The following is a 17,592-nucleotide window of genomic DNA, read 5'->3' on the forward strand; positions in this document are numbered from 1 at the left end:
TGCTAATACTGCGTCCAGAATTGGTGGGTGCTTGGTCTCACTGACTTGAAGAATAAAGCCGCGAACCCTCGCGATGTTACAGCTCTTAAAGCAGCGCATGTGGAGTTGTTTGTTCCTCCCAGCAGGCTCGTCTTCTCACTGGCTTCAGGACTGAAGCGACAGACCTTGGCAGTGCGTGTTACAGCTCATAAAAGGAGCATGGACCCAAAGACTGAGCAGTAGCAAAGTTTATCACAATAGAGCAAAAGAACAAAGCTTCCACACCATGCAAGGAGACCCCAGCAGGTTGCTACTGCTAGCTCCAGCAGCCTGCTTTTATTCTCTTATCTGGCCCCACTCACATTCTGCTGATTGGTAGAGCCAAGTGGTCTGTTTTGACACGGCGCTGATTGGTGCCTTTACAATCCCTGAGCTAGACACAGAGGTTCTGCACCTCCCCACTAGATTAACTAGATACAGTGTCGACACAAAGGTTCTCCAAGGCCCCACCAGAGTAGCCAGATACAGAGCGTCAATTGGTGCATTCACAAACCCTGAGCTAGACACAGGGTGCTGATTGGTGTGTTTACAAACCTTGAGCTAGATAAAGAGTGCCGATTGGTGTATTTACAATCCCTGAGCTAGATATAAAGGTTCTCCTAAGGCCCCACCAGAGCAGCTAGATAGTGTCTACTGGTGTACTCACAAACCCTGAGCTAGACACAGGGTGCTGATTGGTGTATTTACAATCCCTGAGCTAGACATAAAGGTTATCCACATCTCCACCGGACTCAGGAGCCCAGCTGGCTTCACCCAGTGGATCCCGCACCAGGGCTGCAGGTGGAGCTGCCTGCCAGTCCCTCGCTGTGCATCCGCACTCCTCAGCCCTTGGGTGGTCGATGGGACTGGGCGCCGTGGAGCAGGGGGTGGCGCTAGTCGGGGAGGCTCAGGCCGCACAGGAGCCCATGGAGGGGATGGGAGGCTCAGGCATGGCGTGCTGCGGGTCCCGAGCCCTGCCCGCGGGAAGGCAGCTAAGGCCCGGTGAGAAATTGAGCGCAGCGCCGGTGGGCTGGCACTGCTGGGGGACCCAGTACACCCTGTGCAGCCGCTGGCCCGGGTGCTAAGCGCCTCATTGCCCAAGGCCAGCAGGGCCGGCCAGCTGCTCCGAGTGCCGGGCCCGCTAAGCTCACTCCCACCCGGAATTCCCGCTGGCCCGCAAGCGCCGCGCGCAGCCCCGGTTCCCGCTCGCACCTCTCCCTCCACACCTCCCTGCAAGCTGAGGGAGCCAGCTCCGGCCTTGACCAGCCCAGAAAGGGGCTACTACAGTGTGGCGGTGGGCTGAAGGGCTCCTCAAGTGCCGCCAAAGTGGGAGCCCAGGCAGAGGAGGTGCCGAGAGCGAGCAAGGGCTGTGAGGACTGCCAGCACGCTGTCACCTCAGTACTACCCAAGGACTCACAATGTCTGATGTACTGACATGGAACCTTGTCTTACATCTCAGACTAAGGGACTCACTTTACTGTGAAGGATGTGTTACAAAGGGCACATGATCATGGGATCTACTGGTCCTACCTTATTCTATATTACACAGAAATGGCAGCCTGTGTTTCCCCAGCGTTGCCAACATAATAATTAGCAAAACTTTTTAATTATATGATAATATATTTCAGGAAGAAAACACTGACAACCGTGAAATTCAAACTAGATGGTAGAGAAACTGGAATTGGGGAGACCAGTTAGAAAGCTGTTTGGAAACAAAGATACACATGAGTTTTAAAGCTGTGGGCTAATGTAGATGTTGATGTGATTATAAATCTCTGTTAAAACAGTTTAGGGTGAGGTTTGAGGTGGTTTTAGATTATTATTTTTGCTAAAGAATCCAGAAATGACTAAATGTATCCCTGTCAATCACTTCTGATACTACCCATATCATGTTCCTAAGGAAGTTGAACACAAGGAGCAATAGCCAAATTGGACTAACTATAATAGCTAATATTTATTGAGCACTTATTAATACTGTAGTAAACATATTGTGTGCTACATTTTACTTAATCTTCTATGGGGCAATAAGCAGAACTATTCAGAAATGATCCTGGGATCTCACTCTAGATTGCCCAGGAAATGAGCTAGCTAGAACTGGAGTTTCCCATTCCTCTTGGAAAGAGGGGTTGCACCTACGTATAGCTTTGCATGAGACCAGCTGCTTACAATCCCTAACAGGAAGGGGCTGCAACTGTCCACAGGATGCATGGTTTCCAGGTGTTGGGCATCTGGTCTTCCTCAGATGCTTCCTCAGCTCTGCTAGCATCTAAACCCAGACTGCCTGGCAATCAAGTAGTCTGCTTGTTGTCTTACTGAAAAGTGGTGTTCGGCCGGGCGCGGTGGCTCACGCCTGTAATCCCAGCACTTTGGGAGGCCGAGGCGGGTGGATCACAAGGTCAGGAGATCGAGACCACCCTGGCTAACACAGTGAAACCCCGTCTCTACTAAAAATACAAAAAAAAAAAATTAGCCGGGCGAGGTGGCAGGCGCCTGTAGTCCCAGCTACGCGGGAGGCTGAGGCAGGAGAATGGCGTGAACCTGCAGTGAGCCGAGATCGCGCCACTGCACTCCAGCCTGGGTGAAAGAGCGAGACTCCGTCTCAAAAAAAAAAAAAAAAAAAAAAAAAAAAGTGGTGTTCAAGTTTATCCTTGACAAGGTAGAATAATTGGGTCAGGACCAGAGCCCCAACCTACTGCATGTCAAATGGCTTGTTCTTGCCCCTGGTTCACCTCTCCATGGGATTATGAGAGGATTGAGAACTCTATGCCTCTTGTGCCTGACTCTTGCTTTCTAAGTTTCCCCAGTAAATCTTATTCCCGTTCCTTAGTTCATACTATGTGATGTTGTAGAATTTATTGCAAGGCCCATTGTACCACATCCTTGCAGAAAATTTATGACTTAGAAATTACTATTTCTATCTTTGAGATGAGGAATATGAGACACAGAAAAAGTCGCATAGCAGGTAGGTGGTAGGATTTGAAATCAAGTCATCTGGTTCCTGAGCCTATGATCTCAAAAACTTTGTTAAACTAAATGGAACTACTAATTTATAAAGAGCTAAGTGAGTGCTCAGATAATCAAAAAATCACCCATGGAGAAGTTCAAATCTCTTGCAGAAGTTCAGATCTCTGTTGGAGCATGTAGCCTAGATTTAACCTCCAGTGGTGCCTTTAACTTTCTCCTAAGTCTTAGGCTTGTGTCAACTGCTGGCCAGCTACATGGAGGAAATAAGTTGAGAAAAGGCAGGAAGCAACATGGCTGGGTCTACAGAGAAGATCCAAGCTTAGCTGTCTCATGCTCTTTGGGCCCAGAGGAAAGGAAAAGCAAGACAAAGTCTTAAACTTTCCACCAGATATCAAGATCTTGTTGATGTCCTAGAACATGACCAATCAGATTAATGATGGGCTGAGAAAGGATTAAGTTGAGGCAGGCCTGGTGTGGCCAGATGTTGTTGAATGTTTCACACTACCCCTTCCAGCCCACTGGAAGAATGGGTTTTTTAAAAAAACATACACTCAAAATGAGCTCTATTAGTCATTTCCTCATCTCACTTATTATTCCAGTTAAACCAAAGCTGAAGGACAGAAAGATCACAAACTTATTAATCTCTGGACAAACCTAGTTCAGGGCCAGAATCAGGAGGGTGAATCTCAGGAGGCTGTAATCCAACTGATTGCAAATAGGATTTCGGAATAACAGTTTCTGAGGTGTCACAAAGAACTGTCAGCCCTTGTGTCTGTTCCCTAATAGAACTTTTAGTGTCTTTTATGATCCTAAATTTCATAAACTATAACCAGGAAGTAGGCAGAAATGTCCTTTTGATGAACCAAATAATCAGAAACTTTTCTAATAATCCTCTTTGTGTATTTTTCCAGCCACAGAACTGAGTCATTCATTACCCAAAGCTAAACCCTGCCTATATGGTAACGCTTTTGTAGATGGGATTCTTTCTCTCTGACATCCCTTTTTCCTGCAGTCCCTTATACCCTCCCAATACCAGTGTGGCTCAAGGGGCCTTCAGTTCTGTCCTAATTCAGTCTCTCACATTCAGGCTGCGCCTCCTTAGGCATCAGAGTGCGCGAGAAGGTTGTTCCTTCAGGGAACATTTTCTTTTGGCAGGGCCATCTCACTGAGTCAGGCTTTCTAATTATGTCCCAGAGTGGGCTCAGCCTCTGGCCCTTCAAGGAGCTTAGAGAGCTCTGGAGAACTAAAGGACGCAATTCCACTCAGTCCCCCTGGGGACCTGCTTTGTTACGACCTTGTAGCGGTTGCCGCCAGCCTCCCGTTCCTGGACTCCGCGCCTCTTCTTTCCTCCGCGCGGAATCTCGCCTTGCTGAGAGGTAGCGTGGTGGGAGCCCTCGCTCGCTCTCCGCGCCTCCTCGGCCTCGGCGCCCACTCTGGCCGCGCTCGAGCAGCCCTTCAGCCCCCCGCTGCGCTGTGGGAGCCCCTCTCTCGCGGGTCAGCGCGAGTTCCGGGTGGGCGCGGGTTCGGGGGCCCCATACTCGGAGCGGCCGGCGGGCGGCACCGGCCCCGGGCCGTGAGGGGCTTAGCACCCGGGCCAGCAGCTGCGGAGGGGGCGCTGGGTACCCCACTGCTGCCGGCCCACCGGCGCCACGCTCAAATTCTCCCGGTCCTCAGCCGCCTCCCTGCGGGGCAAGGCTTGGGACCTGCAGCCCGCCATGCCGAGAAACCCGCGATGGACTCCTGCGCCGCCCGAGCCTCCCCGACGAGTGCCGCCCCCTGCTTCGCGGCGCCCAGTCCCATCCACCGCCGAAGGGCTGAGGAGTGCAGGCGCAGGGGGCGGGACTGGCAGGCAGCTCCGCCTGCAGCCCCCGGTGCAGGATCCACCAGGTGAAGCTAGCTGGGCTCCTGAGTCTAGCGGCGACTTGGAGAAACTTTGTGTCTAGCTAAAGGATCGTAAATACACCAATCAGCACTCTGTATCTGGCTAATCTGGTGGGGATTTGGAGAACCTTTATGTCTAGCTAAGGGATTGTAAATACAGCAATCAGCACTCTGTGTCTAGCTCAAGGTTTGTAAACGAACCAATCAGCACTCTGTATCTAGCTAATTTAGTGGCGACTTGGAGAACCTTTGTGTCTAGCTAAGGGATTGTAAATACACCAATCAGCACTCTGTGTCTAGCTCAAGGTTTGTTTTTGGGTTTTTTTTGTTTTTTTTTTTTGAGACGGTGTCTCTCTCTGTCCCCCAGGCTGGAGTGAACTGGCTCGATCTCGGCTCATTGCAAGCTCCGCCTCCCGGGTTCACGCCATTCTCCTGCCTCAGCCTCCCGAGTAGCTGGGATTACAGGCGCCCGCCACCACGCCCGGCTAATTTGTTGTATTTTTAGTAGAGACGGGGTTTCACCGTGTTAGCCAGGATGGTCTCGATCTCCTGACCTCGTGATCCGCCCGCCTCGGCCTCCCAAAGTGCTGGGATTACAGGCTTGAGCCACCGCGCCCGGCCTCAAGGTTTGTTAATACACCAATCAGCACTCTGTGTCTAGCTCAAGGTTTGTAAATGCACCAATCAGTGCTCTGTGTCTAGCTCATCTAGTGGGGACTTGGAGAACTTTTGCATCTGGCTCAGGGATTGTAAACGCACCAATCAGCACCCTGTCCAAACGGACCAATCAGCTCTTTGTAAAATGGACCAATCAGCAGGATGTGGGTGGGGCCAGATAAGGGAATAAAAGTAGGCTGCCTAGCCAGCAGCCGTAATTTGTTCCGTTTTACTTGACTGTAGGGGTTTTTTTTTTATTTATTGCTTGCTGCTTGGGTCTGTATTTCTTTCTATGAGGTGTAACACAGTGAGGGTCTGTAGTTTACACTCCTGAAGCCAGCGAGACCAGGAACCCACCTGGAAGAATGAAGGACTCTAGACACGCTTCCTTAAGAGCTGTAACACTCACTGTAGAGGTTTGCAGTTTTGCTCCTGAAACCAGGATAGACCAGCAACCCACCGGAAGGAAGAAACTCCAAACACGTCTGACTATCAGAAGGAACAAACTCCGGACACAGCATTTTTAAGAACTAACACTCACCCTGAGGGTTTGCAGCTTCATTCTTGAAGTCATGCCAAGAACCCACAGATTTCTGACACATTGTTTTTCCACAGGAGGTTGCCAGACAGACGTACAAGGAAGGGTCGGGATGGTGCTTGAAGTGATCAGAACCACATCCAGGGCTGCACCCTCATCATGAGAGACACCTTTAAGTTACTAAGGTTGGAGACACCAGAAAGGAAGACTCCAGGGTATGCCGAGGGGAGTGGAGGCAAGTGGGAGCCAAGGGCCCTCCCGCCTGGGATCCCGCGTCGGGGAACGGAGACTCGGGCACACTGCACTTGCTTGCTCGGAGGCTCCCAACAAGTTACATGGAGGGGGAGGTTTTCCTGGCCAAACGGGTTATCCTTGTTCTCCCTTGCCCACGCTGTCGCAGAGGAGGAAGTCGTCTTGGTCGCTGTTAAGAGCTAAAACGAACGCTGAGGCTCTAAGTGGTCCTGGAGTCCAGGCTCGCCGGAGGCACCGAGCGTGTGCAGGCCCGGAGCGCCGTCTTCTGGGCAAGGAGTGTCAGTTACATTTTTTTGTGTTGCGGATCCATGAAAGAAAAACTGACGCTTCGAAGATGGAGATGCCCGAGGAGTAAGAGAACAGCGATTAAGGCCTTAAACCTCACCCGAACAAATTAGGCTGGGGTTACTGAGCGGCAGGCCCTCTGATGGAGATGGGTGCTTTCAGACTTACGTGAAAACAAAGATCAGCCACTCCCGAACGAACTCAAGGCTCACTGAAATGCAACTGCCATGGAGAAGTGGGTGCAGGGTGAGAGGTATGTCTACCTCCTTAGAAGGACCACTGTGGCCTGTGCGGAGATCCGAAGTTTGTTTTCATTACAATGGAGACGGTGAGTGCTAAATAATGTGGACCATTTTTCAGTAGCGCCACCTTGTGGCAGTGACAAAATGGCCTTAGTGGACTTAGGCTCAGGTGTTTTCTTGAGTGTGCTGACTGGTAACTCATTTTTTGAATCAGATTTGGGGATGATTCAGGTAGAAGGGGATCCCTAAATGGAAACGACATTTTAATACTGCAAGTGGAGGATGATGAATAGACAAATAAGCAATGGGCCACATTTGTGTTCAGAATTCGTGGAATTTTTTTTTTATTTTTCTATTTCTCATTTTTTTGATGTATGTATTTTGAGGGTACATGTAATATTTTGATACATTCAGATAATGTATAAAGATCAAAGATAAGGATAATTTGTATATATGTGTGTATATATAAACTTAAATGTCCTTTTTGCTTGGAACGTTCAAATTCTTTTCTAGCTATATCTGAATATGTCTATATCAAGCAATCTTAGGTATTTTGAAATGTCTAAAATTATTTTGAGACAGAGTCTAGCGCTGTCACCCAGGCTGGAGTGCAATGGCGTGATCTCGACTCACTGCAACCGCTGCCTCCTAGGTTCAAGCGATTCTCCTGCCTCAGCCTCCCAAGTAGCTGGGATTACAGGCACACGCCACCACACCAGGCCAATTTTTATATTTTTAGTAGAGGTGGGGTTTCACCATGTTGGTCAGGCTGGTCTTGAACTCCTGACCTCGTGATCGGCCGCCTCTGCCTCCCAAAGTGCTGAGATTACAGGCGTGAGCCACTGTGCCCAGCCAGAAATGTCTAACAGATTATAGTCACCCTAGTGATCTATTGAACTCTGGTTGTCTTCCTTCTACCTAATTGTATACTTAGACCGGTTAACCAACCTCTCTACCCCACCTCTTCCCTCCGCTTTCCAGGCTCTGATAACCACCATTGTACTCCCTAGCTTCATGAGATGTTATGTTTTAGCTCCCACGTAGCAGTGAGAACATGAAGTATTCATGAATCCCACTAATGATGAGCGATCTTTTTAGTGGGTTGTTGAGTTGGGGTTGCTAGTTATTTTGTTGAGAATTTTTGCATCTGTGTTCGTCAGGGATTTGGGCCTGTAGTTTTTTTTATTTGATTTCGGACACAGATTTTGCTGTATCCTTGTCTGGTTTTCGCATCAGGGCAATGCTGGCCTTGTAGAATGAGTTTAGAGGAATACCCTCCTCTTCAAATTTTTTTTAAAAGAGTTTGAACAGAATTGGTATTAGTTCTCTAAATATTTGCTAGAATTCAGCGGTGAGGCCATAATTTCCTGGGCTTTTCTTTGATGACAGACTTTTTATTTAAGGCTTCAATTTTATTACTCATTGGTTTGTTGAGGTTTCTATTCATAGTTCAATCTTAGAACGTTGTATATGTTTAATAATTTATCCATTTTTTCTGTTTTCCAATTTGTTGGTGTATAGTTCATAGTCTCTAATGATCCTTTGTATTTTTGTGGTCTCAGTTATCTTTTTTTCTTTCTGATTGATTTATTTGAGTTGTTTTTTAGTCTAGGAAAAGGTTTCTTAATTTTGTCTTCAAAAAATCAACTTTTCGTTGACTAGATGTATTTATTTTTTAGTTTCAATTTCATTTATTTCTGCTTTGATATTATTTCTTTCCTTCTACTAATTTTGGGTTTCGTTTATCCTTGCTTTTTTGAGTTCCTTGAGATGCATTCTTAGGTTGATTATTTGAAGTCTTTTCCTTTTTTTGATGTAGGTGTTTATTGCTATAGTTACTGTTATGCTGTATTCTGTAGGCTTTGGTATGTTGTATTTCTATTTTCATTTTCATGAAATTTTTAAAATTTTCTTAGCTTATTCATTGACCCATTGGTTGTTTAGGAGCATGTTGATTAATTTCCATGTGTTTCTATAGTTTCCAAGGTTCCTCTTGTTGATTTCTGGTTTTATTCCATTGTGATCAGAAAAGATACTTGATATAATTTTTACTTTTTGGAATTTGCTGAGACTTGTGACTTAAGACATGGTCTATTATGGAGAATGCCATGTGCAAGTGAAAAGAATGTACTCTGTAGCAGCTGGGTGAAATGTTCTATAAATGTCAGGCCTGCTTGGTCTAGTGTGTAGCTTAATTCCAATGTTTTTTTTATTGATTTTCTCCCTAGATAATCTTGTCTGTTACTGAAAGTGAGGTGTTGAAGTCCCTACTATTATATTGGAGCCTATCTCTCCCTTGAGATTTATTAATGTTTGTCTTATTTGGATGCTCTGGTGTTCGGTGCACAGATATTTATAATTTTTAATATCCTTTTGATGAATTGCCCCTTCATCATTATATAGTGACCTTTTGTCACTTTTTACATTCTTTGACTTGTAGTCTTTTATCTGATATAAGTATACGTAATCCTGTTGTCTTTGATTTCCACTTTCATGGAATATCTTTTTCCATAAATTCACTTTCAGCTTATGTATGTCCCTATAGGCAAGGTGGGTTTCTCATAGCACCACATAGTTGGGTCTCATCTCTACCCATTTAATTACTATACATCTTTTAATTGGAGAATTTAGTCCATTTATGTTCAGTGTTATTATTGATAAGTAAGGACTTATAACTGCCATTTTGTTGCTTGTTTTCTGGTTTTGTAACGTCTCTTTTTTTCTTTTCCTACTGTATTCCTTTGGTTATTTTCTTTGGTAAAATGCTTTAATTCATTGCCTTTTATTTTTAGTGTATTATAGATTTCTGCATTGGGGTTACCATGAGGCTTACAAAACACATCTTATAGCTATTTTGTTTTATTATTATGAGACAGGGTCTCTCTGTCACCCAGGCTGGAGTGCAGTGGCGAGATCTCGGCTTACTGCAGCCTCTACCTTACTGAACTCAATCCTTCTACCTCAGCCTCCTGAGTAGCTGATACCATAACACATGCCATCATAGCAGCTAAGTTTTGTATTTTTTATAGAGATGAGGTTTTGCCGTGTTGCCCAGACTGGTTTTGAACTCTTGAGCTCAAGTGATTAGCTAGCCTTGGCCTCCCAAAGTGCTGGGATTACAGGCGTGAGTCATGGCGCCCAGCTCATTTTACAAAGATGTCAACTTAATTTTGATCACAAAGAAAAGACTAGAAACAAACAAAAAACTTAAAAACCCCCCACAAAACCCTGCCCTTTAACTCTATACCCCTACACGTTGACTTTTTGTTGTCTCAGTTTACATATTTTTACATTGTCTATCTCAACAGGTCACTGTAGCAATTATTGTTTTTGATAGGCTTGTCTTAGATTTCATATTACAGTTATAAATGGATTGCACACCACAATTAGAGTATTAGAGTATCCTGGGTATGTCTTGTACTTAATTTTACCAGTGGTTTTTTTCCTTCATGTATTTTCTTTATGCATGTTAGTGTCTTTTTCACTTAGACTGAAGGACTTCATTTGCTGTTTATTTTAAGATGGGCCTGGTGGTAGTGAATTCTCAGCTTTTATTTGTCAGGGAAAGACTTTATCTCTCCTTCATATTTGAAGAATAACTTTTCTGGTACATTAATCTTGGATGGCAGTTTTATTTCTTTTAGCACTTTGAAAATGTCATCCCACATCTACCTGGCCTTGTATAGTTTCCGTTGAGGAGTCTGTTGCCAGAATAATTGGAGCTCTTTGTATGTTATTTACTTCTTTTCTCTTGCTGCTTTTATTTTTTGTTTTATTTTATTTTTTTGAGACAGTTTTACTCTTGTCACCCAGGCTGGAGTGCAATGGTGCTATCTCGGCTCACTGCAACCTCCACCTCCTGGGTTCAAGCGATTCTCCTGCCTCAGCCTCCCGAGTAGCTGGGATTACAGGCACCCACTACCATGACCCACTAATTATTGTATTTTTAGTGGAGACAGGGTTTCACCATATTGGCCAGGCTGATCTCAAACTCCTGACCTCAGGTGATCCACCTGCCTTGGCCTCCCAAAGTGCTGGGATTACAGGCATGAGCCATGGTGCCCAGACAACTTTTGTAATCCTTTTTGTCCTTGACCTTTGAGAATTCGATTATTGTATGTCTTCGGGTGGTCTTATTTGGGTTGAATCTGTTTCATGTTCTCTGATCTTGTACCTAGATACTTACATATTTCTTAAGTTTGGAAAGTTTTGAGTTATTTCTTTGGATAAGCTTTCTAACTTTTGCTGTTGCCGAATTCCCTTTTGAGCACCAGTCATTCTTAGATTTGTCCTTTTGAGGTACTTTTCTATGTTATTTAGGTGATCGTCATTCCTTTGTATTCTTTTCCCTTTTTTTTCCTCTAACTGTATTTTCAAATAGCCTGTCTTTGAGTTTACTAATTCCTTCCGTCTGATCCATTTTGCTGTTGAGAGTCTCTAATAAATTTTTCAGTTTGACAAGTATATTTCTCAGTTCCAAGATTTTTGTTTGATTTTAAAAAATTGTTTTAATCTCTTAAATTTCTATGATAAATTTTTGAATTGCTTTTGTGTATTACCTTGAGTTCAATGAGTTTCTTTAAAACTGCTGTTTTGAATTCTTGGTGAGAGAGCTCACATACCACTGTCTTGCTAGGGCAAGTCACTGGTTCCTTGCTTTGTCTGTTTGTGGAAGTCATGTATATTAGTCTGTTCTCACACTGCTATACGGAAACACATGAGACTGGGTAATTCGTAAAGAAAAGAGGTTGCTTAGCTCATGGTTCTGCAGGCTGTACAGAAAGCATGACAGCATCTGCTTTCTTTTTTTTTCCCTCTTGGTCTTGCCTTCTTTTTGACATCACATGGAGTCTGAAGTCCAGGTTTTCCTTGGCCCTAGTAAACGATTAGAGCACTGCCCGACCCAAATGTAGAAGGTCTTACAGGGGATATCCCAATAGGGTGGGAAGTCTGGCTAGAATTATATGCTCAGGGAGCCTGTGGAAAATAACTCCTATGGTATGGCGCTGCTGACCAGCTTCGCTAATTTGGCGTCTCCTTTGGCTGAGTTGAAGAAGAGTGTTTCTAGGGTTGGGGAAGGATGTTCCACCTCCCCACTTTTTCTCTGGTTTGTCTTTGGGAATATTTCTCCCTTTAGGTACTTAGGGACAGATCTCTTGCCAGAGAACCCAAGATGGTGGGGAAACTGGTTATCCACTTCAATCTCACTTTTTCCAGTGTAGAAACTGGGGGTGAGGTGGGGGAAGTTTTCCACATGCTTGGTGCTAGACAGATTTGGGAGAGGGATGTCACGGATTTGGAAGTCTAATTCTTACAGCGTCTGCTTGAAGTTTTTTACTTCTCTGTTGCCACAGGCACTGTTCCATCCTCACTCATATTTGAGTTCTGGATATTGCTGGTGATAATCTCAGCATAGTGTATTTGTTTTAGGTTTTCTGTGGAGGAAAAGTAAAGCCAGCTTCCTTCTATGCAGCCATTTAGGAACCAAACTCAACACATTCCATGGAACATTTCTAACCAGCAAGGTACAATGACTAGCAAGGAAACAAACTTTGTTCTTCAGTATTTCAGTTGACTCACAACATAAAATGTGACCTGTCTTTTCATTTGGCCAACTTTAAATGTTAACTGAATATCTTAGATAAAAATAGTTTAAAATACACAGCCACTTAAAAAGAATAGTTTAAAGTTTTATTATTCTTTGATAGTTTTTCTTTTGATGCTACACCTAGTGACTACCATATTTTAAAACAGACGTTCTAATTGCTCTTGAATCTTCAAGTCGAAAGAAACTATGGTTTTATAAATTAGTGATAACAGTGAGTGTTCTCTTTAAAAAATATGTGTCATTTCTGACAAATGACAAATAGCTCATTATTTTTTCTTAAAAGGAACTCTTCTTTTAATATACAATTTCTCTTGTTTAATAAAACTGAAAGTAAAGAATAGATAGAAATAGTCCTACCTCAGTTCAGGTCAGGTTTTGTTGCCAACAGAGTTATGAAAACTTTTAGTTTTCTACCTGGGCATGGTAGCTCTGGCCAGTAATACCAGCTACTTGAGAGAACTGCTTGAGGCCAGGAGTTCGAGACCAGCTTGGGCAACATAGTGAGACCCTGTCTCAAAGAAAAAAAGGAAAGCTTTTAGTTTTCTGACCATTTTATTTTAATTTTAATTTTTTATTTTTTATTTCAATAGGGTTTTGGAGGGATAGGTGGTGTTTAGTTACATGAATAAGTTCTTTAGTGGCGATTTCTGAGATTTTGGTGTACCCATCATTTGAGCAGTGTACACTGTACCCAATGTGTAGTGTTTTATCCCCCACCCTTTTCCTTGAGTCCCCAAAGTCCAATGTATTGTTCTTTTGCCTTTGCATTTCTGACCATTTTACATTCAGAATTATGGATAAGGGATTTTCAACCTATATTGATCATATCTAGAAGTTCTGTTTGTTTAAAAAAAGTTCATGTAGCAGCAGATAACTAATACAACCAGAAATAAATGAGATATTGTTTCCCCAAATTGTTTTCTTTTTTTTTTTTTAAGATGGAGTCTTGCTCTGTTGCCCAGGCTGGAGTGTAGTGGTACGATCGTGGCTCACTGCAACCTCCACCTCCTGGGTTCAAGCCATTCTCCTGCCTCAGCCTCTGGAGTAGCTGGGACTACAGGTGCCCACCACCATGCCCAGCTTACTTTTTGTATTTTTAGTAGAGACGGGGTTTCACCATATTGGCCAGGCTGGTCTTGAACTCCTGACCTTGTGATCTCCCCGCCTCAGGATCCCAAAGTGTTGGGATTACAGGCGTGAGCCACCGTGCCCTGCCACAAATTCTTGATACTATATTATGTTATTGTTACCAGGCAAAAGGGCCTCACTGCTGGATGTGCTAGAAGCCAATACTATGACACTGGATTTCTAAGAAAAGAAAAGCTCTGTATTATAGGTTGACCAATAAGGAGACAGGAATCTAGCTCAACTGTATCTCCCTGTGCTGGCTTTAAGATAGTAATTTTATTAGAAAAGGTTTGTGGGTGGATTCTGGGATTAGCAGGTGATTGGTGGAAGAAAAAGGGAGGTCTAGAAAGTCCTCAAATGCACAGTTACCTCTCCATTCGTCTTCATGGGTCCCACGTGCAAATTAAAAGGGAGTTAGTATGAAACATGCAGTGGAAATTCAGGCTGTGACATTAACAGGCTTGTTCTGTGCAAACCCCATTTGGCCATGTTGGTTCCAACTAATTTTGGCCACTTTTGTTATCTCACAAATGGAAGGAATTTCAGCGTTTCAGCAAGTTATTTATTTTCTTATCTGCTATCTGGCAAACTGAAGAATTTGTTAGTTATTGGTTTCCTATTCCTTGGGGCACAATTTCAGTTTTAACTTCTCAGCAAGTTGTTTCTTTTTTTATATACTATCCTATAAACTCAAGAATTTTATCATTAAAAAAAAACTCTTTGGGGCATGATTTCTTCATCAAACTTAAAAAAAAAAAAATCCCCAATACAACAGGGAATTTCCAGCATTTTAACCTGAAACTGAAGACCATCATTGAATGCAGGTTTCAATTGCCAATCTAGAGGTTTACTGATTCTGTGTATTGGATGTGCATATCCTTGTCAATCAGTTTGGCCTAAGGGAGTCTTTCTTTTAATCAACTTTTTGAATAGGAAAAAGCCCCAATTAAGTGTTTTCTCAAACTTTTTCATTATAGTTATCTCATTTCTAACAAAATTTTAGTGCCACAGTTATATTGTGTAACTGCTTATGTATAGAGGCTCTTTGGAGGACCACCAACCATTGTAATACCAAAGATTTTTGCTACCTCCGCTTGAATCAGTTTTGCCCCTGTGGGGGTGATATCATCCTTGATATGAAGGCATACATCGAGAGAAATAAGAGAAAATATTAAACCAAATTTTAACATAGATGACAGTACTTTAAAAGAAAATTAATTTAAAAATTTAGTCATTTCTGGGATATGAGATAATGAGCAATTTCTTTTATTTCTCTTATTTTCTAGTTTCCATTATATACTTATATATACCTCTAGGGGATGTTATAAAGATTCTATAATATTATGTATGTATTCTATAATATGTATGTGAAAGAAGAACTACATCTTTTCTTTTGCTAAGTTATAGATGTTTACATATATTAAATTTTAGGTATTAGATGATTTATATATCTTCAGTGTTAACACAAACTGAATATATTGCTCTAGTAGTCACCCAATGAGAATTTGTGATATTCTGCAAATTTGATAACATTTTCATGGAGATTTAATAAAAAACATTGATATTCATTCTACAGACATTTATTGGCTATGTAATTCATGTCAGAAACTGATTAGACACAGCATAATCACATGAATAAGAAGGTTTATATTGTTGAAAAGCTTACCAATGCATCTTCTTCAAACACATACAAACAAATAACTAAATAAAAATGGGATAATGCCATATACTTACATGGTCAGGGTTTTCAAGGACTATAGACTATAGACTGAGATTTATAAATACTTCTCAGTTGAGACAAGATTTCAGCAGGGTATAGAAGGTTGAATAGAAGGTTTTTAAGTGATAAATGCCTAGCAAGATTTAGGATCACTCATTTTTAACAAAGGAAAATGATACCCTTTTTCAGTGGCCACAGTTTTCATTCTATACTTTTGTCTTCTACAGTCCTTATGACACCATGAAGTTTACAGTGTCTTCATGCTTTCCTTATCCTGATTTCACTGTCTTCTCTCATATTTTTTTATGTTTACCAAGGTATGTACAACTGACAATTTTAGTCACCTGCAAAGAAAAGATAACTATTAGGTACTGGGCTTAACACCTGGGTGATGCAATAAGATGTACAATAACCCCCCATGACACGTGTTTATGTAACATTCACATATACCCCCAAATGTAAAAAAAAAAAGTAAAAGAGGAATCAAAACCTTGAAATAAAGGTATGATGTTCTTGCTGTGCAAATTTAGAAGCCACAAGGTTTAAGGATTATAGAGACATCATAAGCCCTATTACTCCCATCTTCCTACTGAATTACTTCGTGTACGCTGTGGCTTACTCTGTCTTTGAAATGACATAGCAAGGGTACTGTAGATGTGGGGAATCTTTCACCTGCAGAGAGGATTTTCAATCTCTGAAATGGCTGATTTGCAGAGAAGTGGAGTCGTTTATTCTCTAGCACAGGGATTTCCAAGTTTTGAATGTATTTACCAGTAAAACAAAGTAAAGCAAAGTAAAAACATAAGCTTGCTAAATTTTCTTTGGTCATTTAAGAATACCAAGCTTTGAGCGTGAATGTGCTTTGGATAAATGATTTGATTTAACTTCTCATGATAAATGCCAATATTTCTTGAGTGCTCTACATTCTACTTTTTTCCATCTAATTCATGATTTTGCTGAACATTTTTTCATCCACAGTATTCTCTTCAGGGCACTCTTTACATCTTTGTTTCTTAGTGTAGATCGGAGGGTTAAGGCTGGGTGTGATGATTGTGTAAAACAGAGTGAAGAACTTCCCTTCATCTTGGGATATGGTATTCTGTGGCTTCATGTATATATAAATGATTGTTCCATAAAACAGAATTACTACTGTGAGGTGGGAGCCACATGTATAAGGGCCTTTTGCAACCTTGTTGCTGACGTGATCCTCATTACAGCTTGAGTGATAAAACTCCATATGTGTTAAGAATTAGTGATAGAGGTACGAAAAGAAATACCACTCTAAAAGCAAAGACAACAATCTCAATTTTGAATAGACACAAGCCATCTTGATCAATGCTGGCATCTCACAGAAAAAATTATCCACTTCCTGGTGCCCACATCTTGGCAACTTCAAAGTCAAGGAGCAAAGAAGGCACTGGCAAGACCACTCAACCAGGCAGTGAGCGCCATTTTCTGGCAAAGCTGAGGGTGCATTATTAAGGTATAGTGAAGAGGTTGACAGACAGCAGCATAACGATCATAGGCCCATCACAGCCAATAGAAGACATTCTGTGGCTCCCAAGTCAAGGACAAAGAAGAATTGGGGCACACACCCTCCATAAGTAATAGATTTTTTTGGAGCCCATTGATTTGCCAGCATCTGGGGGATAATGCTAGTTATATAACAGAGGTCCGAAAAAGACAAATTGGATAAGAAAAAATACATGGGGGTATGGAGCTGGGTGTCTAGATAAGATACAAGAATGATGGTTGTATTTCCTACCAGAGTCACAATATAGATGACGAAGAGAACCACTGAGATGATGTGCTCTAATTGGGGTCAATCGGAAAACCCCAGAAGGATGAAATCTGTTCCAGAGCTTCCATTGCTTGTTTCCATTGTTCCTTAAGAAAAGCTAGGGGACAATATCATGGTAACCAAAAATAGTGTCAGCTTTAGGTAGAACTGAAAATCTCTGAAGTTTGTCAAGGGTATCAAAAACTCTTATTTGCGTGCTTTCTCTCATTTGGAACATTTCTGTTAATATTTACCTATGGCCCAGTGCCAACAACTTGTTCATATTTAATCCAAAATGAATCTAATAATATGATAAATCCAATCAGGCTGAATTGTAAATCATTGAAAAAACTTAATTTGCTGTGTCATTCATTGTTCTATGTATTTCAATTAAGTAATAAAACCATGAAGTCAATTATGTGATTTTAAGAGGCGTATGTACTGAGGAGTTGTTCCTCTTTGAAGCTATGACATAAGCATCACTTGATCATGATAAATCCTTGCATTATTGAAGGAGTT

Source organism: Nomascus leucogenys, chromosome 22a (genome assembly GCF_006542625.1).
Source record: "Nomascus leucogenys isolate Asia chromosome 22a, Asia_NLE_v1, whole genome shotgun sequence".
Lineage (NCBI taxonomy): Eukaryota > Metazoa > Chordata > Mammalia > Primates > Hylobatidae > Nomascus > Nomascus leucogenys.